Below are 9296 nucleotides of genomic sequence, written 5' to 3'. Positions count from 1 at the left end.
CGCGAAAAGAAATACAAAGACATTCTTTTACAGATCGAAATCCGTTCTGATCCTCGTGAAAGATCGATCGTGTGACTTTAAATGCTACGGGCACATCACTTTAGAAGCACATCAACCACACCTCTCTCACATACAGGTGGATCCCGTTCGTCCAAAGCTTCAACTGCGAGAATACTTTGGAAGAGTAGCGTCAACATCCCTGGCCCGCATATATAGCTCCTTCAATGTAGAATCTGTTTGTTTATCCGCAGATTTCAACATGTGCCTCCACTTATCCTGCGCCAATTCAAGACAATGATGGTATGATATGGGAATAAGTATTCGTGCTTTTCATTGGCCGGTGGCCAGACTAATAAAATTGGCTTATTTTTGTCTTTATTTAAAAAATTGAGTTTCGATCGTAATTTTTTTGTTAATTTTTTAGATTTCTCTTTTAATGAATAAGCAATATTTGACAAAAATTAACAATGTAAAAAAAATTGAATAACAACAAAAAAAAACAGATTATTTGGCCAAAATAGGCCTAAGTAACTGATCAATTCAACATTATTAACATTGTGTTCATCTCTCTCTTTCTGTGCGTATACAGGATAATCATATTGTTTTTTGCAATTTTAAATGTTGTGTTCTTTTTAGTTTGCAAAAAGAATTTTTCAAAAAATAGCTCCTAGATTTTCCATATTTTCAACATTTCTCTCTCCACTTATTATCTCTACTATTTTTCAAAAAAAAAATTCAAAACGCAATCCAAACACAGGTGTATCATACATAGTTCTCATATCATCAACAATATACTGTAACTTGTGAGTAGTCGGCCATCAAAGTAGTAATAATAATTACTGCCATATTGGAAAATGGAAAAGCAATTACTAAATTTTTATTTTCTCGACAAAAGGAAAATTTTTATTGAGCTCGAACCGGGGGAACCGACACTTACCATCAACTTGTTTTCCGTTCGAGGTGAACCATTGAAACAATCCTTTCTGATAGATTTCCAACTGCAGAATGTTGGGTGCCAACGAAAAACAAAACAAACATGCCACAAGATAAGGGAAATTAATTGGGACCGTTTGCACAATCTCAAATCTATACAAATAAGTAATATCCTTCTCATTTCTTGATATAAATTAAGTAGCTTGGATGATGTGAAAAAATTGACAATGTAAAATTTGTCATTTTTTGACAGCAAAATATAACTATTGATCAATTATTATTTTTGTATTCGGTCTAAAGTTTTTGGGTGCAAATAGAATATGGGACACGTGGTGCCCGGCGCACATCCGAACTGTCCAAACGTATTTTGGACGGCTCAGATCTAAACACACTCTTTCCTCTTTAGCCGAACACTCTCTCCTCTCTTTCTCTTTCTCTCAAATCCTAGTCTTTCAAACATGTTTGGACAGCTCAGATGCGCGCCGGACACCATGTGTCCCACACCCTATTTGTACCCAAAAACTTCTCCTTGTTCTGACATGTATTTTAGAAGGACTACAAACATATATACCATCTCCCATATTTTTGAACTCCTAGAATCAGCTTTTCAATATCTTCGGGACTGAACTTCATATATTTCGGAACTTCCACTGCGGGGGACGAAATGTCTGGTCCCCACGGTTGGTTTCCATGCGAATTATTGCCTATGTCCACCCCTGAACCACTGCATCGATCATATAAATCATCAGTTCAAAATCTCGTTTTTCTACAGGACTGTAGGAGTATTACTTTTTATTTTTTGGAAAAAAAATAAACAAGCTCAAATATTTGATATAAGCTTTGAGGACTTTTTTTTTTTCCTTTTTGAAAAGAACTGATGAGGAAGTTAAAAGGTAACCATCCCAAATCTTGGGAGTCAAGTTGCGCGCAAATTATTCCGGACAACCGGTTATCAAAAAAGGGATTAATGTTGAAGACTTCAGACGAAGGAATAGCAGAATGAATAGCATATACTACTGCAAGTACTTAATCAAAAGACTTGAGAAAAAGGATTAATTAATGTTGAAGTGCTAGCTAGCTAGCTACAATCTGTAAATATTTACAGGGATGAAAAGATCTCCATCGTCAAGTAGTAATCGAAGAGAAACCATCAGTGTAAAATCTAGCTAGTGGAAAATTCGCATGCAGGGATGGAGGACAAACGTACGTTGACACGTAATTCTGTACCTTAATTCCCCGCAGTACTGAAGAATATATATAAATTAATGCAATTAAGCACGAATATTACACGAGCTTTTACCTGGAGATAAGCTGACGCCCTTGATCATGAAAAGAGGAGTGTAAATGAGGCATATCTTGGTAGGATTCTGTAAAGCATCATCAAAGCTTAACCTCTTCAGTTTAATTAATTCCAATTATCAAATTAATGTTGCATATGTATGCAAACATATACAGTATATCGATACAAGATACTCACTCCTATATGCATCAATTAATAACCCATTGATTCCTCGTAAAGTAGGGCTACATTAAATTATGCATCAATTAATAACGTCAAAACAAATATGGTGCAGCGGGTATTTTTCCGATTGCCGAGTCAGGATACTAATTACTTGACCATTATGTGACTTTGAATTGATCATCATCTATTATTGTTACAACATTCTGTTTAGTCAATGAATGAAGCAAAACCAAAACTTAAAATAGAAGATGAAGAAGAAGAAAAAAATATCAAAATACTCACCGCCAACAACACCACAAGAAATAAAGGTATTGGTGATTTCTTCTTCAGAATATATAACTTCCTCACTATCGGAATGATTAGCCATTGCTAAGGGAGGCCGTATTGGGATATTGTCAGAAATGTGGCCGTGGGAGACTTATTAGTATTTAGTAGTAGCTTTTATAAACACTACGAACAGAGTTGCTGTTGACGTATTGAAAATTTGAAATGGAATTATGGGATTTGAAAATTTGACCGTGCAAGTGGTGTGGCACCTAGATGGGAGAAAAGTTAATTATTTGATCACCTTATTAAGTTATCTTGGAACCACCCCTTGCTAGTTACACACGTAGATTCATCAGGTGTATATTTCCCATCGGTAAAGAGCTGTCTATTCCTCGGTAGTAGACTATTTTTGGTCCGAAGAATTTAATCACGCTGGTATGTCCCTGCATGATTGAATTGAACCACCAATATCTCACTATAAAAAATGGTCAATTTTTGGGGGCGATGGTTAACTGGGATGTCCCTGCATGATTGAATTGTACCACCAATATCTCACAGTGGTACTTTTTTGGAGTGATGCTTAATTAGAGATGGTAATTTTAACTCACATTTTTTAATCCTTCCAAATTCGTCAATTTTTAATCCAATCCAACCGGTCCATATTATATTATGGGTTGAGATGAGTTGAAGTCATATTAACCTATATTTAAATGAATTAAAAATAAATTCAATATGAACTGAGATTAAAAAACCCATCTTGCACAAGAGTGAACTACTTTAACCTCTCGCCGACTTAAACCTCTCGCCTCCTGTACACATCCTGTACTAGACAAAACACAAGCACGGTATTTTGTTAGAAAATGGGTTCAGTGAGATACATTCTCTCTCTCTCTCCAAGGACCAAGACAGACCAACCCCAGGAGGCTGGAGCTGGAGCTATTGTCAGCTCTGCTAACAGCAGAGACAATTCGCAGAGAACCACGCAGAGACAAACGCGTTTGGCCCCATTTCGGGTCCCAAAAAAATCTAGAAAAATATCTATAAATTTTTGAATATTATTTTATGGGGCTCTGTAAAAAATCAGCTCCAGTGGATATCGGTAAGTATTATTTTTTGATTCGTAGGGGCGAAACTGCTCAGTTCGCCCTTACGAATAAAAAAGTAATACTTACCGATATCCACTAAAGCTGATTTTTTACAGGGCCCCATAAAATAATATTCAAAAATTTATGAATATTTTTCTAGATTTTTTTGGGACCCGAAATGGGGCCAAACGCGTTTGTCTCTGCATGGTTCTCTGCGAATTGTCTCTGCTCATAGTTTTTTTGATAAGATATAGTAATTATAATTGAGGTTGTTTTTTTGGCTTAAATAAGTAAATTGGGTTAATTTGTTTTGTTTTTATTCAATTTTTTTTCCGAGTTTGTTAGTTTTTTGTTGATTCTTTTGTAAATTATTGTGTGTCCTCATAATGAGAAGAATCTAAAAAATTAAAAAATTACGATCAAAATCCAAACAGACAGACATAAGCCAATAAATCAATTTACTTTTTCGATTCCTTGCGTCAAGACAAATCAATAAAAGTAAAAATTTTGTCGCAAAACAAATTAATGCGAAAAAAATAAATAAGAATAAAATGAAAAAAGCCCATAAAGGCCAAAATTCCGTAGCGAAACTTAGCTCGAATTCATGGGTAAATCGACCAATTCACCTTATTAAGTTATCTTGGGACCACCTAGCTAGTACAGACGTAAACTTGGCGGAGGCATATGAGGCCCAGTGGGCCCCCACTGGATGGTTTTGTGTTGTTTTGTTTTTTTGCATTTGTTAAAAAAAAACCTTAGAAGTTTTAGTGTATCACGTTCGAAAAAAAAAAAATCATTGAGGACATCACCAGATGGTATCTCAATATGTTATTTTCCAACACATATTCGTGTCATGAGACTCAAGAATAAATACTATGAATCCAATATAAATATGCGATGAAGAAGGGTGTTGGGGCACAACCTAGTAAGGTTCCTTAATCACTAAATAACTAAATTACTCATAAGGGAGCCTCCATTCACTGAACATTCGCCTCCAAACCACCATGTGTTCAAGGAATTATAAGTATGAATTATTGTCTTATCAGAAAATCCAAATCAAGCGACGCTCCTTTTCGTCATTTCCCTTATTTCTTTATTTTTCTTCTTAAATCTTTTAATAAGACCTCTCTCTTTTGTATTTGAAGATGATTCAACAGCAGCAACGAAAAAGGGGTCTTCTGGCGGAAAAGAAAAGCTGCGCACGAAGCAGTAGCTGTACGACAGCAGTTTCGGTTTTTACTTGACAGCTTTAGATTTCTGTTCTTCTATTCAGAGCTCTTTTTACCTTAAGTCTTGAAGCTTTGTTCAAATTACTCGCATTCTGGTAATTAATTTTAATTTTCGTTCTTCATTAAAGTTATTCGATTGTTTTTGTTTGGTTTGGATCTCCTGTTTATTTTTCGTTTCGAGTAATTGAAGCATGTCTCAAATTAGGGTTTCTTTTGTTTCTTTTTTAATAATGAGTGAGTAGTCGTATGGGTAGGGTTGCGGGGTGATTAGCACACCATGGCTAGTTCGGGCACTGCTTCTATTTTCAAACAATGTAAAAATGATTTAACATAAGAGAAATACTTCCCGCGGACGAACTCGGGTATTGTCGGAGCCTATGTGAACGGGAGAATGGGGGTCCAAAACTCATTCTCCGTTGCGCATGGATAAACGGCGACCATAGGGTTTCGCATCTTGCGGGGTATCTTTTCTAATCTTAAATTGAACATTTTTAAGAACATCAAATGGAGCAGGTTAATCTGGACTGGTTGCGAGTGCTATGAACCCTACAACCGTACCTTTCTTTTAATTATTTGAAAAGTATAATCAATTTTTAGATTTTTGTAATCTCAATCAAATCAACAAGGGGTGGCTACCTGAGAGCCCATTTAAATTATAACAACCCGAATTTTTAGTCAGCACACATTACCGTCTTTGTGGATTCGACTCCGGTCTTACCGGATATTATGCTGCGTCGGTCTCCGCCCTACGCTTGGGGCAACCTATTAATTTAGGTCTAGGAAATCGTCAAGCAGGAGGAGGGGGAGGGTTGGAATAGAAAATGGGTTGGATCGGGCGGGTTTGGGTTTGACTTAACCTATATTCGACTAGATCTGTTTCAACTTGTCTACTATTCGACCCGTATTTGACTCGTCCATATTCAACCCATGACCCGTTTCAATCCGCCCAGACCCGTCTATTTGCCACCTCTAAATAAAAGTATTCCAAGATAATTACTGTTAAATGGGATTTGAATTATGGGATTTCAACTTTTGATTCATGGGATTTGCCGTGACCACTATCTTTCCTTCACAGAAGAGGTGTACTTTTTCTCTTTTAATAGATCGATCACCGATTTCTCTCCTGACTTTTGGTTTCGTCCCACGTGCAGATATATAAAATTTCCACCAAAATCGAAGCATCACATTGATTAATTAGCTTCGCAATAGATATGCGTGATAGAAACTTCCTCAAACCATTGCATCAGCAACCTACAATCAAATAACATATTGCCAACTGCCAAGTGGGTGATTCACCATGTTAGTGGCATGAATAAAGTTTAACACAGTCATGGAATCTACTTCAATTTCCAGCTTTTTGATATTTTCATTTTTTGCCAAACTCAAACAATCTCTTAAGGCCCATAATTCTGCCTTTAGGCTGGAATTCGCGATAATGTTCGCGTGGAATCCACCTATCCAAATACCATAATGATCACGGAAAATCCCCCCAGTGGAGGCCGAGCCCGTTGCACAGTTATACGCATCATCCGTATTCAACTTGGAAAACCCATTCTTAGCAGAACCCATCCTACCTGTATATCCATCAAAGAAAACTGAAGGACACTCCAAATATTAGAGGCATGAGGACAACCACAAAAGACATGGTAGGTGACTCGAGAATATCTACACATCATTCCGAAAGGGGGCTTCGAGGGTTTCTTTGTCAGTTTGTCTTTTTTCACGTGTCGGTTACGATATTTATTTAAGCGTGTTATACTCCACATGTTTCTGAGGAATTAATCCTAAAGCCTCGGTTGTAAAATGATTGTGATTACACCGCCACCGTGACTGCGAGCGTGTCCGTACTATGCTGCATAATGTGTGGTTGGTAAGTGAATTGCTCAAGACAACAATATATGCTTGAAATTTTACAGAGGAATCCACAGGAGTTTTAGGGAAAGCTGAAGGTGAATACAAAGGCCACCGCTCATTGCTAAGCCGAACCCGAAACCAACTTTCAACAATGCAGCGTCCTAGAAATATTTATTGAAAGGCCCGAAAAGTGCTCTCAGTCCTCACTCCGCTAAAATTCTTATTTTTTAAATACTTACTTTCTAAGAGTATTTTACAAAATAAGTCATTCTCTTATAATACATCATTTGTAATTTAAAAAAATAAGTAGTACTTATTTGAGTTAGTGGAACACACCCGACCCTATTCTGCTAAGGATTTCTTAAAAATAAGTACTTATTTACAATTTTTAAACTTAAAAACAATGTATTTACGAAAATAATTTTTTAATTTTTTTTGCACCGTTCAAAAGATTTCATCGAGATCTATTAAATAAAATCTATATTGCACAAAAAATTATTTCAGTAAATCTATTATTTTTAAACTTGAAAATTACAAATAAGTACTATTTTTTAAAAACCTTAGCGGAACACAATACTAAAATTTGTCCTTTCTCCCTTTCTCTCATAATCAAACGAAGGCAGAGAAAAGAACTGAATTGTTTGATGCTTCGTTGAGCGTTACGGATATAGCAGGTTCTTTGTTTCTTTTCCCGTTTATAGGGATTTCCCTTACTCTTCTCTCCATGGTGTACATTCTTGATTTTTGTTTGAGCGGAACCATAAAAATCTTGTATTCTTGTTTATCGCTTGTTGGTTTGTTATATTTTCAATTTCGTGTTCGACACAACAAACAAGAGTTTAGTATTACATTTTGGGTTATCTCTTAATAAGTGTTCATTTAGAAAATTAATGGGTAAAAGTTTGAACAATTATCATTTCGTCCTTTTGAAAACTTAATAGATAAAAATGGAGGATAATTTTGTAAAGTTAATGTGAAAGGCTTTATGATGATGTCTTCTTAATAAAAAGAGGAATTACGAAGTTGACTATGAGAAGATGAGAAACTTGTATGTATAACGGTGATAGGAGGGGTGGTGGTTTCCCCTTCGGTTTGTTTTTAATTTTTCGGACATTATTTGAGCACACTTTGATGATCGGCCCCGTTTATTTTGTAGATCTCGGCGAGAACATTGATCATATGAAAAACTGTGTTCATCAAATTTTGAATAAATACAAGATCAACACACGTGAAAATTGCAAAAAAAAAAAAAAGGGTTGCAATTCAGTGTATATTTTGATCCAATTTTTACATGTGTCGATTATATATTTATTGAAATTTGATTAATACAAATTTTGATAATATTATTGTTCTCGCTGAAATCTACAAAACGAATGGAGCCGGTCATCAAAGTGTGCTCAGAAAAATTAAAAACAGACCGGAGGGGACACCACCACCACTCATATTCCTATTATACATAAAAGTTTCTCAAAGAAGATACTCAACCCCTGGGGTTGAGCAAGATCTAAACCCTTTCGTGTGGGATAAACCTTAAATATGTATACCACACCGATATATGATATATCCAAATTCATGCTCAACTTTATCCAGAAATATTGATGCCTCATGGGACAGTCAAATCACTTATCTAGAGACATTGATACTCCTAAGTGCGGCATTCTTATTCCTTATACGTCCGCTGACCTGATCCTAGGTGCGGCATTCATTCTTCTTCTTCTTTTTTATGGGGTTGCTCAAACTTCTAATAATTGCATTGGTTACCACTAGTGATATTGCTTTGTGCTACGTACGATTATCATGCCCGTTAATTGAAAAGGTTTGAATATCTATTGTGTGTTTCTTAAATTAATTAATTGGAATAAAGCACAAGGTATTGGTGTGGTAATTAGATTAATGAGAGGCAAACATAGTAAATTTTCAGATCTCAAGCTGAGCATAGCCAATCTAATTTCGAATTGCACGTTTAACAAATTAACACACTTTCATAATGTCTTTGAAATATCGACATACATAACACCTAGAGGTGGCAATTTGGGTCCAATAATATGGTTTCCCCCAAATCCATCCATTTATAATTAGCCCAAACCCGCCCATATTTTATAATGGGTTTATATGGATTCAACCCACATTTACATGGGTTTAAGTGGGTTAAAAATGGGTTCTATATGATTTAGAATTAAACGACCCACCTTGTTTTATCTTCATTACTCCACTTCTGTTTGCTGTTTCTGAGTGAGGGACGAGATACAAATTCCCGAAAAAAAAAAAAATGGACGAGATATCAGGAGTTTGCATTACCAGACTCATCGATCAACCAGATGTTTGGTTGCTAATTTCTACATTCTAAATTCATGATTATAATCAAATCAATGTTCCTTGTTTTTTCCCGAATATTTTAGATAGCCTCAATAATTTTTAGCTTAATCATTAATTCATATTGATCAGAGCAATAAATAAAAATAAAAA

Source organism: Rhododendron vialii, chromosome 1a, assembly GCF_030253575.1.
Source record: "Rhododendron vialii isolate Sample 1 chromosome 1a, ASM3025357v1".
Taxonomy (NCBI): Eukaryota; Viridiplantae; Streptophyta; class Magnoliopsida; order Ericales; family Ericaceae; genus Rhododendron; species Rhododendron vialii.
Note: the sequence above shows the minus strand (reverse complement) of the source record.